Source organism: Anomalospiza imberbis, chromosome 12 (assembly GCF_031753505.1).
Source record: "Anomalospiza imberbis isolate Cuckoo-Finch-1a 21T00152 chromosome 12, ASM3175350v1, whole genome shotgun sequence".
NCBI lineage: Eukaryota > Metazoa > Chordata > Aves > Passeriformes > Viduidae > Anomalospiza > Anomalospiza imberbis.
The window spans coordinates 5,529,804-5,551,977 of record NC_089692.1 but is presented as its reverse complement, the minus strand read 5'-3'; the positions used below and the strand labels follow the sequence as shown (position 1 = coordinate 5,551,977).

Sequence of the window (22,174 nt, the reverse complement as noted above, 5' to 3'; positions counted from 1 at the left end):
TTATCTGAAATTCCTCAAACTCTCTTTTCACAGTCCCTTTTAAGTTGTCTCAGACTTCATTTCTTATCTCTGCATGCTGAACCTCAGTCTGAGTTTCTGCTTATTGGTCTGAGTTTCTCCAAGGAACCTCTGATGGATCTTTAATGAAGCCATAAGATGAATATCCTCTGAGAAGCTGTGTTTTCACAGTTTTCTCATAAAATATGATTCTTTCCTCCCTTTCTCTTCATCTTTTAATTCAAAACCAATGCTAAACAGAACAACAGCAGTAACAGCAACCTGGCTCATCCCACTCTTGTGATTATGGAAATTCCTTCTGTTGGCTTCTTCTATAATTGTACATGTTTTCTATTAATTTAATCAAGGCTTTTGGTGGCCCTAAGTTTCCAAAATGTGCCATTTCTGTGAGATGACTTGCTAAACCTATTTTCAAGGCAGATATTAGTAGATTCAGCTATATTGTAGCTACACCAATTTTCACCTTATTAAAAAAACCACATAAAAGTATCTTTTGTGCCTTCCTCATACATTCTGCAAGTATTTATTTCTTCTTATTTTCTGAAAGAGGTCTACATTCTTTTTACTTTCTCCTACTCATTCAGTCCTGGATGTTTTTTGTAAGTCTTGTTCTGAACAAGGTGTGCTCTACTCAATATTCCCTGTGCATTTGACAGACCCTGTGCTTTTACCTTTTTCTTTGCCATTTTTTTACAGAGGTTTTTACTATGTCTCATAATTCCAACATGCATTTTCTCCTTGAGTTTTAGTAGAAATTTTCTAAAAATCTGTCCCGTGTTATACCCCAAAATGCAGAGCACTTCCCCATGTTGTCTCCATCCTTTGTTCTCTGCTGGCTGTCCTGGGCCATTTGAGGGGCTTTTCTCTCACCACTAGTACACCCAGCTCAGTGTCCCCTCAGCTTTCTCGTATGGGACACAGTTCTTGTGCCACGTTTCTCTTTACACATCCATCTGCTGCTTTGACACTGTTTGCTTCTCCAGTTGATTTTTTGTCTCTGGTTACTTTCTTTATGTGTCTTTGGTTATTCTGTTTTATTGAGCTCTTCAGCTGATGACTCTCTTTTTATTCTCCTTCAGTCTCCTATTTAACAGTCACATTTCAGTTATTATTCAGCTCAGTGTAAGGTGACTACCAAGACTCCCAAAAGTAGGCTCAGGTGCAATCAACTGTCCAGAAGTTGTTGACTTCAGGCTTCCATACAGAGCTGGTTAATGAGAAAAAAAAACGAGGATCCTGCACCCAGAGATTTGGGAAAAAACAAAGACCTCAAGGCCCACCAGATCAAGTCTCTTCATTTTTTCCTAATATGGCCATTAAAATAAAATCCAAAAACTATGAATTAACCCTAAATTAGACACAGTTTGTTTTCCACTTGGGATAATGTCTTACGTGTGTTCTAAAAAACCTGGTCTGCCTTTTAAATCTACACCATCCTTGCTGCCTGTGAAAGGGAACCAGTGATCTGCATGACAACACACTTGATCTTCTTCCAAGAGTCAAAGTCATCCTGAGCTTTCTCAGCAGCAATATCAAATTCTCTTTTGTGTGTGCGTGTGCATGTGATGGTTTTTGTTGGAATAGCTTCTTCATTATTAGAAGACAGTTGCTAAAGAATATGTTTAGCAAATTTCTTCTCATTTTCTTCATCAAATTAGTCCGTTGTTCCAGTCGAGAAATTCCAACTCAGTCTTGCTTTTCACATTTTAAAAATCTCTCTTCATCCATAAAACATTTCTTCTTTAAAGATATTGACATTTTCTTACCTAGCATCTCAAAAGAGTTTAGAAAATCCATGTTGAGAGCAGCATAATGGAGTCTAGGCACTAGATTACAAATTGCAATTTGATCAAAATATAAGCCAGATAATTTACATGTTTCTTATTTAAATATAAAAGCTTTCATATATTTAGAATAAAAAATGCCTTTTAAGTGACTGAACAAACCAGAAAAGCATAACTAACACTGTGAGTGAGGTGACTTCAATGGGTACAAGGTGGGGGGCTGATTCCTAGAGGAGGAAAGAAAAAAAAAAAAGGACTGTAGTGTGAAAATGCAATCTAAAAAGGTGCTACATTATGTACTACACAAATCTGCACTGCAAGAGATATGAATGCAAAGGCTGTCAAAAAAGACTAAAACTTCTAAACACCTCAAGATCATAAAGCTTTCAGCTTTAAGATTTTAAGAAGAAAAGTCAATAGCCGAACTCTCTACTCAGACCAAAGTTTCAAATGGAATCAAAAGATGTTGAACTTCATTACATTTGGTTAAAAGTGACAAAAGTGGCTGTAAAGGCTCAAAGACCTGATTACAGGAGTCCCTTTCATCTCTGCTGAGAGACAAGACATGCTCCTGCCAAGAGCTTGGTGTCAGCCCGACAGGAGAGCATTCCAGGGGTCTCTGCCTCTCACTCCCCCCCTGCAATGGCCAGGAAGCTGTGGTAGGATGACCAAGAAAAGAGTGTGGATTAGTAGCAGCCTTTGCAGCAACACCAGGTACCAACAAAAAATGCTCCCATTTTTCTGTGCAGGACCAAGTTACCTGGCTCCTTTTGGACCAGCTTCAGCAAAATAAGGAGCCTTTGTTTGAACATCCAAAGTATCAAGGTCAGGACAACAGCAAAGTACAACATCAAGCAACACATTTGAGGGGATGGCTCTGGAGCAGCTGGTTAGCTTCCATGATGAATGGGAATTACAGCAGTTTTCAAGAGACCAACAGAAGGCTGGCAGGGTCCTAATCAGCTATAACATCAGTAGTAAAGATCTAAGGAGACTAGAGCATTTCCAAAACTAGAAACTTCTCTGGGCTTTAGTTTCAATAATTATAGCTGTGACAGCTGGACAGTGTGGGTACATGACTGGAATGGCTTGGAGTTTTTGACATATGGTGCTATTGGAATCCTGTCTGTCAGGAAAGGAGCATAAAATTACCCCCCAACAGCAGGGGCTGCAGTGCATGTCATCCTGTCTCCAAGTAAAGGAGCAAAGATGGCATTTTTGCAGGTTAACATTCAGCAAATGACAAAATGTCATTCAAGTAATGTTACAGCAGAACATCAGTGCAAAGTGCTGCAGGGTCACAGGGGCAATTTAAGTTAACTGAGGAAGCACTTGGCATGCCTGGTTTTCCTTCTACTAACTAAATTTCTAGCTGCTCTTATCCTCCTGGAATAACCATTTGGTGCTGACGCTGCAGGAAGTGGCCTCGTGTGGCTTGAAAGAGACTCCAGGTGTGCTGAACAATAATTTCAGATAGTTACTTCTTCCTAAGTGTGCCTCTGATAAGGCCTTTTTCCATCCTGCATGTTGGAGCCCATTTAAAACTCACGCACACCCAGAGAGAGGGTAAGCTCTATCCTCCCCATAAATTGATAGTTCCATCAAAAAGCAACATGTAGTGGCCAGTAATTAATTTTTCTTTACATTCTCCTTATTAAAAATGGATGTAAAAACTCTGAAGCAAAAGATGTTCAGTATAATGAAGTGACACAGACCTGTTTGTCAGCCAGACCATCACTCTGCACAAGGCCTATTTCTGCTAGGAAGGATAGTTGAACTATAGGTTGTCAAGACAGAATTTTATCTCACTTTTCCTCAAGCCCTGAACTGTGCATGCTGAAATTAAACCCTTTCATTACCACTCCCCATTCCCTGTCATTCCTCTTTCTGTTGCCAAATTTGCCATTAAGGGCAGGTTTTTTTCCTAGCATACACACAGAAATATATTTGCTTACCTTGCAATTGCCAGGTCAGAACGAGAAACTATTTATTTTTTCCCCTTCTTGGGATTCTTTTGTGGCACTAAACCTCCTCAAAGCTGGAAGCAGCCTGTTCCAAAATGTAGGAATTTGAGTGGGTGTGTCCAAAGGCATGAACAAGGAACTTCTGCTGATACAGAAAGGACACACACACAAGGTGGCAGTGGGAATGTGTTACCAAGCAGAGATGTTGCTCAAAATACAGGGCTGGATCACAGAAATCAAACTAAACCCAGTGAGAGATATTAGGAAGGAAAGGAAGGGTTCCCTTAAGTACAAGATCAACATAAGGAAGGTTGAAAAAGGTGTAGGCCCACAGATGAGAGGGCACAGGAGATTCAGCGACAAAGAGGGAGTGAAGGTACTGAGTGTTTTTCATTCTACTTTTACATGGAACGTCGGGACACAGGTTTCCATGTCCCTGGAACAAAGGCTGTAACATGGGAAAAATTCATTAAATTGTTTGCTTACTTAACTAGAGGATGGTCAAATGCTCACCCAAGGACCCAGTGAGGCTCCATCTTTGAAACAAAGCAAAACTGAGCAGGATGTGGTCCTGGGCAGCCTCTTGCAGCTGGCCCTGCTTTGGGCTGACCCCCACACCTACATTCTGACAGGATCCTGTGCTGAAAAAGAAGCAAATTTTAGAAAACACCATGGTAACACTTTTAACTAGTACTAAAAGATCTACTTTAAATTAGTAAAAATTCAGAATTAAGCCTGATGTGTAGGGTTTTTCTGGATGCATGCATCTTGAAGGGCTTCCACAGCATGAGAAATTTTAATATACAATATTGACTCTAGTAACTGATGCTTATTGTCTACCTTGCATGCCACAATATGAAATTTTGGCAATTAATGATGACTTAGAGGAAATAGATGCCATTTAAAGGATAAAAAGAAAAACAAATACTTTTTAACCCCAAAGTATCTTCTTAGATATTTTTTCACAAAAACGTTGGCTCTTTTCAAGCAGCATTTCTACAGGCAAGCTCTATCTTAAATTCTAACATTTTTCTATTTTGAAGTACTGTGGACCTCTTTTCTCACCATCCCCTGGTATTCTGGGATGTCCCTTCCTGGTCTTTTTTCATGTCTCAGAGAGCTTTCCTCGTGTTCATTATGTTTAAGAGGGAGAGAGAGGATGAACCTCGTTATATGGTAACATGAAGGTCATTTCACACGCAAAAAAAATAAAAAAAAGAAAAAAAGCAGAGAAAGAGGAATAGGAAAGAGAATGAGACCAGAACTCATTGTCAAACTAATAAGCAGGATAAGACAGAAATATAAGGGTCTACTTTTTGCACGTTCTCTTAAGTGCTGAAAAACAATGAAGTTTGGTTTCCCGTACATTTAGAACTCTGTCTCAAGCAGGGTTCTCAAATGTGCTAAAAAATACCATATGGGGCTTAGTGTTTTTGATTAGGAATGCATTAATGTGGGACAACTGGCTTTTCCAGAAGAAAGAAATTTCTAACAGGAGAGGGCTGCTATTATTTATATGAGCTGAGATCATCCCATTTTACTGATTCATTTAGACTGATGCCAACTAGAGCTGAAAACAAGCATTTCTTCTTAAAGAAATTATGAAATTACTGTAGACTTTGATCTAACATCACCCAAGTTTTCATTTACAGGGACTCACAGCACAAACAGTCACTGGAAATATGTCCTACATTGGATATTTTACAATACAGAAAAGGAGAGAGAAGCCTATTTGATCAAAATATTTGGAACCATAACCTGGTCAGGTTTGACAGAGCTAACTTCTATTCTTTCTACTTCAGATACTTACATTAATTATTTTCTAATAGAAAGTGGCTTACTCAGAAAGTAGCAAGACTCTAAACACTCATGTCCCTTTGGCTTCTTTCCCTCCATTGTAAAACATGTCTGTCCAAGGAGCTGTTTTTCAAAAATGCACACACATAACCGCATGCTCAAATAGACTGTACATTTATTTGTTTCTATTTGTAAATATTTGAACTCTGCTTTTTACTACCAGATTTGGCATACAGTGTTTGCAGCTTAAAAATCTCCCCTTAGGCCTGTAAGACTATCCTGGTTGAGGAGAAACAAAAAAAAAAAAAAAAAAAAAAGAAATCAAAGAACAACTGCCCTCAAGCCACATCATGCAATGATTAAATATGAAATACATATAACACCAATAAAAGAAAGGCACAAAAAGTGGATTAACAAGATACTTAACTCCATCCAGTTTAACTGAAAGACTGGATCAGGATAGTGGCTGAAAGTCGCTGTTATAAGTCACCAAAGGATTATAATGGCCAAGACAAAATGTTATATTCTCAGAGCAGCTTGCTCTAAAAGAGAGCATGCTATCATAGTTTGATGAAGAAATGTGAAATATAAAGTGTCAAACAGAAGAAAATGCAATCAGTTTACTGATCCTACACTGAAGAATTAAAGAAGGCAATAGCCTTGAGGAATGAAGGCACCTCTGATCTTTCGCACAGCATGGGCTGCCTGTGTTCCCCTTGTCAAACAGTAAATAATCAAAATCAATGGGAGGTATAAGAAGTCTGAAAAACTCAAAGGAAAAATAATTTCCCAGATATACCAACAATAAAAGTCATTCCCGTGTTATATAATTCTAATTATTAGCAAAATAGAAAAGGCAGAGACCCAGACTAAATTTTTTATTCTGTATTTCACTGATATCTGTGAGGGTTTGTGGTATTATGGGGCTGTATTTTCAGCTCAGTATACTCTCCTGACTGATCATTTGGGTAGAACTCATCTGCAGCCCCATGGGGAAACAAGTCCAACAACCCCCAGGAGAGCTCAGCTTGGGCAAAGGTACCAGCATCAATCCTAACACTTTGTGACCAAACACAGCCACGTTAACTAGAAAGCCAAAACTCTGTCACACATCAAAAGGATGGATAAATTCTCGTGTATAAACCCAATGCAACAGGAGAATTTGCTACTGTGGAAAGGGAAGCCCCTTTCAGTCCTCTGGATCCTCTTCCTCTCCTCAACTTCTGCCATCCAAATTTACAAGTTTAGGAAGAGGAGGCACAAGTTGCGACTACCACAGTGATGCCAGGGATCACAAATTTGCCAAAGTCCCAGGCTTCTGCGTAAGACAGACACACAGGACATAGCAGAGAGCACCAAGAACACCGGGAGACATCTCAGTGCAAGTTAAAGGGATTACTTATCCACCTCACCCCCCTCCATATGGATTTGGGGTAGGAAAAACTTAAGAAAATTAATTACTTGAAAGAAGTATGTCTTTAATATTCATTGTGAGAGAGTAGCTGCTAATCATCAGCCTTCCTCTGCAATGGTACAGTGCCTCTGTGTGCCATTATTGTGGGCTGGCTCAGACCACCACACACTGACACGAAAGTCAGGAATAACTCTGGGCTTTCTGTTCCCTGAAGTCAGCAAAAGCTTAGAGTATTGCTGAGAGGGTAACAGCTGCCAGTCTCTCGAGGGAAAGGCTTTGCTTGTGTTGCTCTTGAAATGAATGATGAATAACAGCAGAAACAGCCTCACTGATATAGGCTGACAGTTGACTTTATTTTCTGTTGCAAGGACTGCATCAGGCACAGGACATGGCCCTGGAAAGCACCATGGCTTGAGGCTGCATCGTGAGCCCCTCACTGTGTCAGGCAACTTTGCACAGAGCCTAAGAGTAATGGAATGAAGGGAGAAAGTGGCTAATCCAAGAGGTGAAAAAGAGCCTCTTTCAGGACAGTTGTGTGGCTCTTCAACAGCTTGCTGACTTTCTCCTCTCCAGGTCTTGCTGGAACATGAGCCACTTGACTTGGGCACACCTTGGCTGTCAGTACACCATTCACTAATGATCCTGGGATTTCTGCACTTGTCTCTAACTGCATCTGGGCATCCTGGTAAGTGAGTAACTTAGAAGGCAGAGCTCCTTAGTAAATCTGTTAAAATAACTGGGCCTAATCCAGATCACCTAAATTAGGAAACTACTTCTGCAGTGTCTACCCAGAGCACATGGCTCTTGAAATGGCATCTAGGAGGAGTCTGAATACTCCTGGTTATTCTCAAAGTGGGCAAATACAGCATTGGTGCCGGGGTCACACTGCCAGCTGGGACAATACAGCTGTGTCGTCGTGTTTAATACCATCTACATTTCTGACACATCAGCTGAGCCCCTGGGTGATTTCAAAGAGGCTAATTATAACTACTTCTTCCTCTTACTAATGGTGCCACAAAAGAGTAATGACCACACTTGTTCAGCAGATCTGGCCTCTGGGGAACAGGACATTCAGTGACTCAGCAGCTTCCTGCAGCCCTGTGTGTGCCCAGAACCTCAACAGGCAAGGGCTGAGATCCCTGCAAAGTGCACTGAGAGCCCCTTCATGGGCCTCCAGTGCTTCCAGGGACAGGCAGACACAATAATCTGCCTTCCCAGAACATGGCACCCCAGTCTAGACTATATCTACCTGCCCCCCTGGGATTTACAGCATTTGTTTCAAAAAGGTATTCTCAGTGCATGCAGGAATAAAAACAAACAAGCAAACAAACAAACCCCTGATGTTTCAAACCACTAAAAACCGCCTGTAGACAATCTTTTCAAAAGACCAGCATCAATATGCAGTTTGTAATTGTCTTGTCACATACTGTATATTGACTTTCATGACTTTTCCCACAGTATTTCAGAGGTTGTTATAAATGCCAACACGGAAGGGAAGTGGGTGTTTCACCTCTGACTAATGGCAGCATTTACTAGCCTGAAGATCTCTTCTTATATCCATCTAATAAACTGGTTTGTCAGTAGATAATAAGAAATTCCATCTGACACACTTGAAAACTAAGTGCCAGACTCAGAGTCTATTTCCATTTCAGTACACAAGACTTTATCCATGGAACTCCTATTAGCTTCAGTAACAGCATCCATGCTGTTCACTTCACATATCAAAGGGGAGCAAGCCCCCAGGTGAACACAGCCAAGACTTGGACAAGCCCCTGGGTAGAATAACTTTTAAGATAGTCTTAGGATTTTTCTGCCTGATTTTTCTTGCAGACACAATAGGCCTGGAAACTACCAAACGTCTGTTGGACATATCAGAGGTGGGTGGAATTTGATTTTGCTCATCCTTTAAAAATGCCTCTGAGGTTTGTAAATATTCAGTGTGGTGCTAAGGTTTTGAGAAAGCAGTTATACGGCAAATTTGAATGATTAATGATCCAAGACATTTTAACACATTATTTCTCTATTTTCAACATAAATAGTGTGTAAAGGGTGTTTAAAACCTTAATGAATCGAACTATATGAGTAAATAATGTTAATCATTTTAATTGCCCAGTAGTCTGAAATTAGATTTAACAGTCTGATAATGTATTACTTTAAAGGAATACAACCCTGCCCTATAAAAAATCCCTTCCAAGCCAATTCTAATAATTTCTATTTATCTTTTATGACATTAACTGTTCTACCAGTCTGCCGACAGACAGCCTTACGCTCACATTTAGTTTAAATGCAGTGCAGTATAGTTTTTCATTATCATTAACGTGCTCCTGGTGGGCAGAGTGCAATGCAGTGGCACTGGTCACACTTCATTGCTTTATCTCATATGACAAAGAGAGATGATGTGCTTCAGCCCAGGCCAGAAGATGAAAGCAAAAGGTGGCCATGGCAAACTCCCCCTGCTGCCGAGGAACCGCGGCCGGGCTGCGTCGTGTGACTTGCTAACAGCACGAAGGGGCAGACAAATAGATTTTCCTCTATATTTATAACCAGCATCATTCTTCCTTTCAGGCCTTTCAGTGCAGGTAGCTGTTTTATATGAAATGAACAATCTTTATAGACGTACCAGAGCCATAACAAGGCTGATTTTCAGCGAGGCTGAGGTATATAACTCTTACAGAATTGTCAGGCTTCTTGCTCAACAAATCAAGCCTAACTTATGATGTTTGCAGTGTAATTTTTATTCCTGTTTGACTAGCCAACTACCCAGTGGTAATAGGATGTTAGAAAAGGGCAGTAGCAATGTTTGTACATGCCATGATTGATAGGCAAACTCTGCATTTTTCATTTATATCTCCTGATTCCAAATCAGTTAAGTTTAGGAAAAATGAAACAAAATGGCAAGAAAAATGCTTGCAGATTGCAGCCCAGCACTCTCGTAGATCTGAGTTCAGCCCACATCTGCTAGGATTGTCTGGAAACATTAAGATATCTAAATGAAAATCAATACTATATGTGCCAGCATTTACTACCAAGAACAAGTATCAAGAGACCTCAGCTAATCGGGCTTTCAAGCTTGTACTTGAGCCATAGTCTGAACCCCAGGGGTGTCCTAATTGGCCCAGACTAATCATAGAAGAGTTAAATTTATAACCAGCAAAGACATCTTGTTTTTCTTTCAAGTCATCATTTTGAAAGGGAAAGCCTCACCTGTGTGGTAGCAACGTGTGGTGAGAGCCACTGGTCATGCAAGAACTGCTGCTCACCTGTCAGAGGTAAGGGAAAGACTAATTTACTGTCCTCCATAAAACCAGTCAGGCACATTTAAGCTTTTGGTGGGTATATAGTGCTATCAAACCTTTCACATGAACTGCATATTTTCTCAACTTAAAAGCTCTGCACTTAACACTCCTGCACTGGGAGATAGAAGGTTTATATTTTAGAGGTAAAAGACCCTCCATGCACTGTGATCTCCTAAACTAATTTTTTGAGCCAGCTAAATAAATATATTTCCAAATCAAACACTGTTGGTGGAACTTTTTCTTCTGCAGTGAATGCAGATGTGCACAAAAGCCAACACACAACAGTTCAGTTCACAAGGTGCAAAGACAAACACGTGAATTATTTTTCTATAGTAAAAAAAAAGTCCTTATTGTAAAAGTGTGCACAATATCTTTTGGAAGACTGTTAAATTGTACTGTTAAAAATTATACTGCATCAGGGGATTGGGTTCCTAATATTTGTATTCGGGATGCCAAATGAGAGCAGATTTTATCCTATTTTCAACAAATTAAACACAAATATGTAAAATGTTTATAAAACTCAGTTCTCTATTTTGGGCTTATTTTGAGCAACTTAATAATTCTGCATAGATTTCTTTAAACAGAACAAAATAAAATGATGAATTAAGCCTGGAAATGCAAAATCTAATGTTTTTCACCTTTCTTCAAAAGCATACGTAAGCATCCCTGGAGACTCACATCCACCAGAAGTTTAATAACATTATTTAGATTCTTTGTGTCCCATACGTTAGATGTATTTTTAATGTCTACCTCTTAAAACAAAACAAGAAGTTGTCAGATATCGTATTCCTCCTCACCACAGTTAATGGTTTCCTAGACAGTGCATTCATGGAGACACCCTGGCACGATGTGATCAATGAAAGCTTGTTTTTCTCATGGCATGATGTTTCCCTTGGATTCTCATCTCCCACTAGTGCCTGCTGTGAAATTTTGTCAGTTCTTTTACCTCTAAGGAGCTCTCCTGTCCCCCATGTTGTAAGCTGCTGCGTTATCTTCTCGAATCAGTCTTCCTGTCTCTGCTGCTTCACCTCCCACTTCTTGTGGGACAAGAAGGCTATCTTCATCTTCCCCTTCAGTCCTGTGCCTGATAACTCACTGCTCTCACTCTGTGCAGCACAGAACAAGGTAATGAACAAAATAAAGCAGATAGGGAATCTCAGCCCAACCCACACACAGAAAAGGCAAGCAGAAGTCTCTCCTAAACAATTCTATTATCTCACTCTATTTCTAGCCTGGATGCTACATATGCCACAGGAAGGTACCAAAAAGCATTCCTAACACAAAATTAGGTTAAAATATACCATCTGCCTTTGCTGTACTACTTCCCCCATCAAAAATAATTTAAATCTTAAACTAAAATACTTAGTAATTCTTTGTATCTTCAGAATACTTTTAGTACAAGCTGTGGATTTCTCTTTATCCAAAACAAGACTTCAGTCTTCTTGTGTTTCAAACACTTAAGAAAAAAGCAGCAGCTCTTACACCAACAGAATTTTCCTCTTATACAAAACCACAGCTCTTACAACTCCACTTTCTGGCTCTGACTGATGTTGTTTAATAAATCCTTTTGGAGTGGTTTAGGAGACTATCATTTCCAATTCTCCCCTCTGCTTTTCCACCAGCAGTTGTCACACATGTGACAAAACAAAAATTTGTTCTGCAGCTGCTCCACTTCATTACCAAAGGAGGATTTTTATTTTTAAATTTAATGTGTTTGATTGTGAACTAAGAATAATTCAAGTGCAGTACAATTTAAGAGCCATCCACTCTGGCAGTGGCCAGTGCTCCCAGTGAGATGTCAATGGGAGAGGATGCAGAAAGAGCCTGGGCCTTTGCCTGCAGAAGGTGAGCCTGGGAAGGGCCCTGCAGCAGGTGGCTGGGCTGCAGGAGGTGGTGAGAAGGCTGCACAACATCAGACAGGCTGAGGAGGAATTAGACAGCTCATTCCAAGCTCAGCCTGCAGTGGATGCCCAGCCCACAGCCAAAACTTCTTCCACCAGACCACACAGAAGGCAAGGGGGCCAATCATGCAGGAGAATGGAAGCTTCCAACAGCAAGGACCTGCAGGAGGAAGAGACTCCCCCCAAAACCAGAGGTGCCTTTGCAGAACTGCTTCACTGCTCTGCAGACCAAAGACGACCTGTCACATCAGGAACAATACTGGAGATGAGTAAGGCAGTCCTTTTATTTTTTTAAATTTTTATTTGTATGGCTTTTTGTTTTGCCATCTGCTGAATGCTGCTGCGAACTCCTGTACTATCAGAAGTCTTATTCCAGGTGTGAAGATATTTCAGCAACAGGAATCCATTACAAAAATTATCCTACTTACAGCTAACTTCAGCTAAAATCCTAGTCCAAACACAACCAACACTGAATAATCAAACTGATTTCAGTGGAATCAGGATTTTATTCAATTTTTTTTTTCTGGTATTACTCTGGTTTGACCCCTCATATAAAAGGTGGGTGTAAAGAACAAAGCTGGTACACATTCAAGCTGAACTGAGCAGAAACTCTACACTATTGCCAGTGGGGTTCTGCTTCATCCACAGACAGACACAATAAAGGAAAATTTAGGTATTTAGATTAAAAAAAAAAAGAAGACAAATACCTCTAGACACTTACAACATTACAATAAGGCAAAAATTCGATTAATAACTCTGCTGATGAAGGGTGTTTCCCCACCCTTCTCCAGTTTTGCGGCTTTGTTGAGCTGACTGCTAAAGCTGACAGGAACAGTTTGATGCATGAGGAACAGACATCATTGCCCCAAGGCAAGGAGGACCACTCCCTCTGCAGCAGCCTCTGTAACTCCAGAGAGGGCAAATCAGCCCCAGCAGACCGAGAAGAGAAGCCCTGTTCCAATCCTGCAGGAAGGAATGTCTTCTGCACGCAGTAGAGAAAGGCAGCAAGTCCTCTGCAGAGCTGAGAGCAGGGCCCAAGTCACCTCAAACTCTCATTGAAAAGATGATTGATTCTGCTCTATTTTGCTTCTTCCAGCAAAACAGTGCAGGATGTTTTCTCTGCTGCTTGCCTCCAAGTTTGCTGCATTTGTTTGCCAAGTCCTGAGGTTGTCAAACAAACATGAACTCCCCCTGACGGTGCACACCTATTTTCCTTGTGTTGCAAATCCTCCTTTTCACTAGCAGTGCACAGTACAAACACACATATAATTCTACTCATTTTCATGTGATCCTGAATGAAACGACTTAAAGCTTATGCCAAATTAACAATCTTTTCTTGGCAATTTCACACCAGGATTCTATGCCAACTTCTGTTTAACAAGCAATGTTATTAACAGAGAAAATAAGTTTTTTTGTTTCTGCTTTGATTTGCCTACTTGAATCTTCTGGTGTAGTGAATTTTCCCGTGCATGTGCATATCTAAAAATCTAACAAAGGAAAACAGCCCGATTATTTCCATAAAAATTGCTACTGCACAGCAGTTCTAGAAAGTCTAGAGTTTGAGGGTTATTCTAAATAAATTGAAATCAGTGTTTAAAGCAGAGTTTCTAGGCACAAGGTTCAGAGTCTCCTCTAGACTGCACCATCACACACTCCAAGAGCTGGGCTTTCTGTGAGGATCTCGCCTCTTAGTGCTGCTCAGGAAGTAGAGATGAATCAGAAATGAGATTTAACCAGCCAACAGATTACTCCCCTGGCACGGGGAACACAGTGCTGCTAACGTGCCAACTCTCCTACTGCCACCCACCATCTCAGCATATGGGGTGTGTCAGGAGCAAAAAGGCAGCAGAGCAGCTCCGTGCTGGATTTCTTGCCCCCTGCCCCCTCCAGCTCAGAGGAGCCGTCGGCACGGCTGGCAGCGTTAGAACTGCCTAACCAGCAGCGCAGAGAACGCAAGGTCAGGCAGGAACACACCAAGGGAATGACTCTGCCTCTTCTCCCTGGGCTCAGCATCAGTGCCTGAGTCCAACAATCCTTGTAAGCTCAAGGGAATACTTTATACTGCATGCAAAGGAAAAGAAAATTTTAAAAAATGTTTACGCCACTCATGGAGGAACGTACACTTAAATCACGAGTGATCGGACACCTTCTGCTTGTCCATTTCTTTCTTCAGCTTTACTTCCAGTGCCGTTAAACTGAGTTAACCTTTTTTTACACATTCAGCTCTTTTGTTACTATTTTTACTAAAGCAGAATACTTAAATATTCTGTGTGTATTTAGGGATTCCCGAGTTGTACAGATGGGCTGTTCCTCTGAAATTAAATTATTTGGGCATTAACACTTATCATTTCTCTTTGTGTGTATCTAAGATGTCTTTTAGAGTCCCTCTCTACACTTTGTACAGTACACTGAGTCTGAACATAGAGCACATTTTGTGGAGGCTCCACAGCTGAGCTCAGCCACCTAAAGCTGCTTCATATCACTGACCAGACTCTTTCAACAGCCCGGATTTCAACTTGCATTTACAGCAGGTAGAGTTCATGTTACCTCTCAGTAAAGGCACTTCTACTGCTCCTTTTCTTGTATTTCATGTCTTTTGGGCATAGAAAAGATTCTTTAAGGCCCACTAATGTATTCAGTGAAGAAGGCATAGTAAATCTGAAAGATTGCCAAACTTCATTAAACACATCCTAAAAGATGAAAAGAGCATGCAATAGGAGGCACATTCTGCTATTGCTTGCTGAAATCTGTATTATTTTCAGCTTATATTGTCCTGAAAAGGAGGGTCATCTACTCAGGCAATGTAAAAAGGGGGCTCCCAAAATGTTCTCAATAAAAGGTTTAGTCTCACTGAATTTCTGAAGACAAGACATTTGTCTTTCACAACTCCTGGAGGCTGAGATGCATTATTAAAGAACAGATACTAAAGTACCTGGCTGATTCTGCAAAAAGGACATGATATGACATAAAAATGATTGTGTCAATTTAATATCATCATTAGGTTCCAGAGTTAACAATTCATTAATTAATTTTAAATGAGGTAAGTCTGTATCTTTTACCTTGATGACCTAAGAGTAATCTGAAATATTGCCATACCAAAAGTACAGGAAAAAAAAAAAAAAAAAAAAAAAAAAAAAACACCCACCCTAGATACTTTTAATGGAAAACATGATGTTACAGAAGTTGATGGTATAAAAAAATGTTAGTTCCCTAACTGCAGCCTCGAGAGCTGATTTCTGGGGGAAAGTAAACACTTGTACTTTTTCTTTCCTTTAAGGTTTTTAGTAAGGATTGCAAATAGTGCTCTTTGTAACACTCTAGGAAATTAATAGTGGCTATCAGAATAATTTTGTATGTGACAGTAAACTAAAAATAACTGAATGTCAAGCAGTGACTTCAGAGTGACAAGTTTCCTAAGATAATATAAATTTCCTACATGCTCATGTAAGACTTGCACAAAAATGCTACAACTACTTTAATAAAGTAATTTTACTCTGGATATTAGCTGCCATGTGTTCTTATTCTATTTCATAGAATTTGCCTGAGTCTAAATATTATTTTGAGATTTTGTCTCTACTTCTCATACTTTCTTATAAGTTCTTTTTTTTTTCCTTGTTCTTTACCTTAAAAATCAGTTCTTTGTCATTGGATAAGCAAAGGCTCCACACCAAAGATTCAATTTTTTCAAAGCAATCCTTAGGCAGCCTAATTTTGCAAGTATCCAGTATTTCTGATAATCAAATTCTTTCTTCTCCAGGCAATGCTTATATGATGTTACATCAATTTAATTTGCACAGTCTAATCATACTGATTTAGCTACCTATATATCAAAGTGAAGTGCAGCCACACCACTCTGCAGTGCCAGCAGGAGGTACTTCTGCTGTGAATCGTTGCACACAGTCCAGGATTGGAAATACCCACTCAGGAACAGCCCATGGGGCAGCATTGCCCTCCCCAGCCCTGCCCTCTGCTCAGAGTGCTCTCAGGTTGCCTGCTCTCTTGTTCCTGTCCTCATCTCACTAACTGATGCCCTCCATGATTTTCAGCTTCAGCAGTGGCATCACTTGCAGAAATGTTTCTTTGCAGACAGCAGATAGAACAAGTCACATTGAGTGATTCTTCATTTTGCCTTGCTACCACCTCCAAGACTGCCTCCCCTGCTTTGTTTGATCATTCCAGACCTTGAAGAATCAAACAAAGTGTTACAAAGAAGGAAAGGTCTTTATATGGCTCATGCAAATCCATGAAGCCTACACAAACTTCTACTCACATATTAAAAAAAAAAAAATCTTCCTACCCTGAGCATCTTCGAAACATCTACAAAGAGAAAGGCAGAGGTGAAGTAAGGATGCTAAACAGCAGTTTGAAAAGTGGGGGAAAGAAACCATAAGGAATGAGCCCCTGTGAGTCAGAATAATGTAGTTACTTCAGTCCCAGGGAAGGTTATTCACAGCCACCCAAGTCGTCTTTTAAGAGAAACTCTAATGTTTTATCTCTTTGCAGAGAAGGTAGAGTATTCTGGGCTTAAATGCCTGCAGACAGTTAAATTCTGTGTTACAGGAGAAAAAAAAAGAAAAACAATAAAGATGAATAGCTTTGACCCCTTCAAAATATTTTCTGCACTTCTCATATTACAATTGGCATCAAACACAAAATTACTAAGGCTTTTCATCGCTTTTTTTCTTTTCATTAAAAATGTCCTTGGCTGCATTGAGTTTAAAATATCACAATGCTAAAACAAACCAAAAATTTCTTAGTAATAGCAGCCTGAATGACAGAGTATTAGCACCTTTATCAAACGGGAAATTAACACAACACTGAGTTGCACACAGTTTTTAAAACAAATTTGACTAAGGCATCACTGTTCATTAAGCCAGTACCACAGGAGAAGTGTCTCCACAATTTTAAATGTAATTAAAAAGTTGACAGGACATACATTTGAAGCACCCACCACTGAAACTCACTTTGATTTCTGTATTTTTCTGATGATGTTTGGGGGTTTTGTACACTCTGGTAAAAAAACTCTAATGCCATTAGTCACTGGATGTTTTTGTATCACATTCACTAGGTCCATAATCTTCTTGTTCTGCCTTTACACATCATCACAAGCATTTTACTGTAGTTTGATGATTGTCATACAGTCAACCCTCTCAACCAGCACACTTTCTGAAAGGATGGTAGTCCTGATGTATTTATAACATGCAGCTGGGCCACAACTGTCCTGCGCAGCATATGGGTATCTCCTTTCGTTGAAAAGGCCCCCTCAGAAATACTTTAAGAGGCCTTTAAAGCAACCCTCCACATTTCCTTTTGAAAAGGGGGAGGGAAGAGAAAATTTCCACATTGTGGCTTCAGTCAGGCGGAGGACATGACTTGTGCAATCCTAATAAATCAGAGCATTCCCGTGCGGCAGAAGCAACAGGGGAATAGTGTAAGAGCAGTGCTGCATGTTGACCTAAGCAAGAGCTTATCGAGAAATGATGTCCTCTTAAACAGACTCCTGTAGAGATGTTCTGCATTTCCTCTGACAAATTGTGAGCGCTCTGACTGTAACATTCCTAACAAAACAGGGCTGATTTAGCAATGCACAAACTGCCCATTATCCTACTGCATAAAAAGGCCATTTAAAGCAAAGCCTTAGGACACTGCCCCACTGGAAACAGGACATCTGAAAAATGATCCCCATCTTGTGCCACCAAAGCTGTTAACTACCCTAGGGAACATACCTCATTTACAATACAGACAAATGTTAACTTTAATGAGTTTTAAAACTGCCATTTTTCTTGTTTGACTTTGATAACTCTTGAAATCTTAAGCAAATACGTGGCTATTTTTTCACCTGGAATACCATCTAACTGATATTGCCGCAGCATTTGTTTTCAGTTGCCCTTTCCCCCACTCAAGTCACAATGCTGTGCAAAAGTGCAATTAAAAAGTACATCCACTCCAAAACAATTCTGGAAAGATTAAACAATCTATTTCTACAAACTGTTCCTGTCTGAAAACTTTGCATGCCAAGATTACTACTTGTCATTATCTTCCCAAGAGATGGAGTACCTTTTTTTAAAAGTATCTCTAATGAGATCTACAAATCTATGTGCAAGACAGCTTACTTTATTGTGTTTATAATGATAAAAAATATTTTAAAAAGGTTATGGCTCTTGGGACTGATAAAAACACAATGGCGGTAAGGTCATTCGGAAATGCTAATAAAAGTTTTCATAAAATATGATGACTCTCAAGAAGTAATGTTGGCCATGAAAAACAACTATGAAAGTCCTGTGATGGTAAACACTCAATTTTTCTAGAGCTGTAGAGCTGAGTAACTCTCCAAATCCTTTATTTGTTCTGCTGGCGCACAACTGTAGCTGTTGGATTACCCCACATATTCTCTCTGCTGATGCAGTGTCTGTGCTGGAGCTTCCCCCTCTCATACAAGTTTCAAGAAAAGAGAAGAACATGCACCTGATGTGGCCATTAAAACAATTTTAAACTCCTAATCCCTCTGCCAGTGACATCCAATAAAACCTTGTCCTAACCACACAAGAGGAAAATCCATACAAGCCCTTTCTCTCCACATGGCATAATTTTCACAAGAAAATTTGAGAAATACAGCAAGAGCAGGTGATGTCCTTATCTTCTATTCCTTTAACCTGCTGTCCCCTTGTTCCAGACAGCCAGGAGCTGAAAGGGACTGCCTCTTTCCAAGGAGAATTTCTTAGACAACAAGTCAAATTACCTTAACAAAATAAACATCAAATAATGGATTTTCATGTTCAGGCAAAGTACTTGGGAGAAAGCCAGAGGTCTCTCTATCAGATTTTCCCCACCTATGATGAGCCTTTAAAAGCAACAATTTAACAGCAATTTTGCATACAGTTAATGAAGACTATCAACACCTTTGAAACTATTCGATACAGACACATGTATTCTTGACTGTAGGCAAAATTTTTCCTGAAAAATTTAAGATTTAAAATTAATTTGATGTCAGCTAACATTCTATCACAGTAAAAAAAATTAAATGAATGGAGAAATAAAAAAAATTTAGAACATTAGCAATTGACAAGATGAGTCTAAAGTTGACTCTGAAAATACTCTGTGCTCAAATATGTGAATTTCAAATAAAATGGTGAATGCTGCATTAGTTTAAAACTCACAAAATTGATATTTCAAAACCAACTAAAGTTAGACAAATAATTATAATCTTTCAGTTCTGTAATTGTGTATATATAGTGTATATTTACCTTTATTCCATGAAAAATAAGATAACCCAATTTTGAAGAGAACAGACCTAAGATTAGCTAGGCAAAGACCACTTATTTATTTCCCTCGAAAAAATGAGCAGAAATTAATCCAGAAAAAAAATAACATAGATATATATTAAGGTTAATCAACCACAAACACAGAGTGAAGAAATGCAGTTTATGGTGCATATGCAGCTTTCAGTTTTTGACACATCTTCTCAGAAGTAAAGGACAAAAAAGTAAGCAACATAAAATATTAACACTTTGCATTAATCTCAAATTTATTTCTAGTCATCAGATAGTAATTGCTTGACTTAATCCAGTTCCAAAGCCATTTACTTGGTCTGCATGCTTTGCCATAAATCCAGGTTTGATTCCCAAGCTCAGGTGCTCTGCCTATGTCCCTACACAGAGATCAGGTGACTGCTGAAAGATATATTTAATGGAAAAAGTCTGTAGAAATTGCACTGGGGGGAGGATTGTTTTTCCTGTATTATATTATTTTCTTTTTCAGAAGGCGGAAGAGACAAGGTGAGGATTCTTATTTACCGTGTGTCAGCTTTGCCTCAAGCTACTTTGGGGTTTGCTAAAGAAATTGTGGTGGTGAACAACACCCAAGGAAAAGGGAAAGGGCAGTAGAAGCAAGGGCTTTGGAGAGCAAAAGCAGACCAAGCTTTTGGACAAAATGGATAAAGGCTCACTCTAACAAAGACCTCTGTAAGCAATCTAGATGCCAGATTTCACAGGCAGAAAGAGTACAATCAGTTCAAAGATATCAGAGTTGAGTTAAACCCATTCCAGGTTCCTCCTGGTTTACCAGCGAGGAAGAAATCCTCAAATACGAGATTTTGGTGTCCTTCCCAAGCCATCACACTATGTAGCACCTCTGACATCTCAATTGTTTGACAATAAAAGCTGGAGCAGTGTACTGGCAAACTTTTAGAGCACCAAACCATTAGCAAACTCCAATACAAAGGCAGCATCAGTGTTTTACACCATGATCAATAGATCCAGTCACATTCTGAAGTCAGGGCATGGACCTGAGAGAGCAGCCTGGGAGTGCCATATCCTGCTTTGCTGCCTCTCACCTGCAGGGAGAGGCAGACGTGAGTAATCCCTGCACATCCCTGGATCCCTGTCAATTCCATTTTTCCAGGCCTGTCTCTCTCAGCCACCATGAAAAAGAGCTTTTGTGAACCATATTTCTGACTGCCCCACCTTTGTAGACCATTCACAGACACCCTAGAGCCACTTTGAAATAGCCTTTGCTCTTGGGAGATTGTAAAAACAAAAAAGCTATACCCAAAAGCAATTCAAGGAAACACTGGAAAGGCTACTCCCACTTGTTCCTACAGGCTCTGCAGTAGCTGGCTAAACCTTTATCTTTTCTAAGTTCAAGGCTTTGCACAGCATTTCATAATCTCTTCAAAATGACAAGACAGTACCTAAAGCAGCAGCACAGCAAATCCACAGCCACTGCTCCACCCATGTGTTTTGGAAGCACATCTGCATCAGTCTGTGATCAGGTGCGACTTGAAGTCACATCAGCTCAAAGCTGCACCAGTTGCCAACAATCCACAGATGCTGATGGTGCTGCTCCCAGACATGTGTCACCTCCCCTAATCACAGGGCAGGAATCAGAGAGAACCAGAGAGACAAAACAGACAAAGCTTCTGAGTGGAGCCCCTGAAACCCTCACAGGGCACAGCACACAGTGTCCAACTCATGAGATGCTCAATGCTCCTCTAACCTTTCCTCATCTCCAAATTCTCATCAGGCCTACGTGTGCATTTCTCTCAGGAGAATCTGCAAACACAGCGTCACCTGGCTTCCTCAGTCTCTGACAAACCCCCCTGGAGATAAATAAGAGAGAGATCCTCGGGATAGGTGTTCATGCCATGGCAAACTTGGGATGACTGGACAGCCACAGCAGGCAGTGCAAGGGTAGCTTTTGTTCTGGAACCCACGTTGGAGCTTTGAAACTGCCCTCAGAGCACAACCTTGTTTTGCACATTTTGTTTTTCAAATAGAAACATGTAATATTTTGGTATTAGAAAGGAGTTTTATGCTCTGTAACTAATACTGAGACATAGAAAGGAACTGGACATTACTGACTCTTAGCCTGAAGATTTATAAAATTCAGAAAAATAAAACCTTCAGGAAATAGAGTTACTTTTATATGCTTTGAGTAATTAATAAATTACCAGGATTTACTGGTTGAAATGGATCTCTGTAAGTGTCTGCTATCTTGTTTCATCCAATACTCACTAGTAAAAGCTGACTAAAAATGTTACATACTAGTTTTGCTGGGATGAAAGAACAGCTGTTTGATGTTCTGGTTTATAAAAGAGGCCAAGAGAGAGTGTATTTGTTGTGGAATTAATTGGTCCAAATTAAGCACATACTGTTTTTCCAACTTATGGTAGGAATCTATGTGATTTAATAAATATGATAAATGGCTTGTGAGAATAACAAAGGATGATTCTGGGCCACCCCTGTAGTGCACAGACTGTCAGCAGAGTTTGGGTAACTATAATTTCAGCCAAGAAAGAAAGAGGAGAATCTGGCAGAGAGAAAATTTGAAATTTTATCTCAGCTGAACAGAAAATCAGCCAAAACCATTCTGCAAAATTATTTCCTCTAAAACAGCAACCTGAACCAAAGGCAGCATCTTTACCACTTGAATAAAAAAACAAAACAATCAGCTGTCCAATAACAACACATTTTAACTTGTAATATTTAAATTGGTAATGAGG

The 22,174-nt window shown here is 39.8% G+C and overlaps 1 long non-coding RNA gene across 12 annotated transcripts in view; it reads right to left on the bottom strand.

Annotated features, from left to right (window-relative positions):
- Positions 1–22,174, bottom strand: part of LOC137481086 (uncharacterized) — a 203,478-nt gene that overhangs the window by 13,532 nt on the left and 167,772 nt on the right. For 9 of the 12 annotated variants that reach the window (XR_011003300.1, XR_011003298.1, XR_011003299.1 and 6 more), the window contains exons 3-4: positions 10,182–10,237; positions 3,758–3,908 (exon numbers count right to left, since the gene is read on the bottom strand). This is a non-coding gene — a long non-coding RNA (uncharacterized lncRNA). Of the gene's footprint in view, positions 1–1,033; positions 1,792–3,757; positions 3,909–10,181; positions 10,238–11,070; positions 11,194–22,174 lie in introns of those variants that run through there. The other 3 variants (XR_011003301.1, XR_011003309.1, XR_011003308.1) reach the window with 3 other exon arrangements.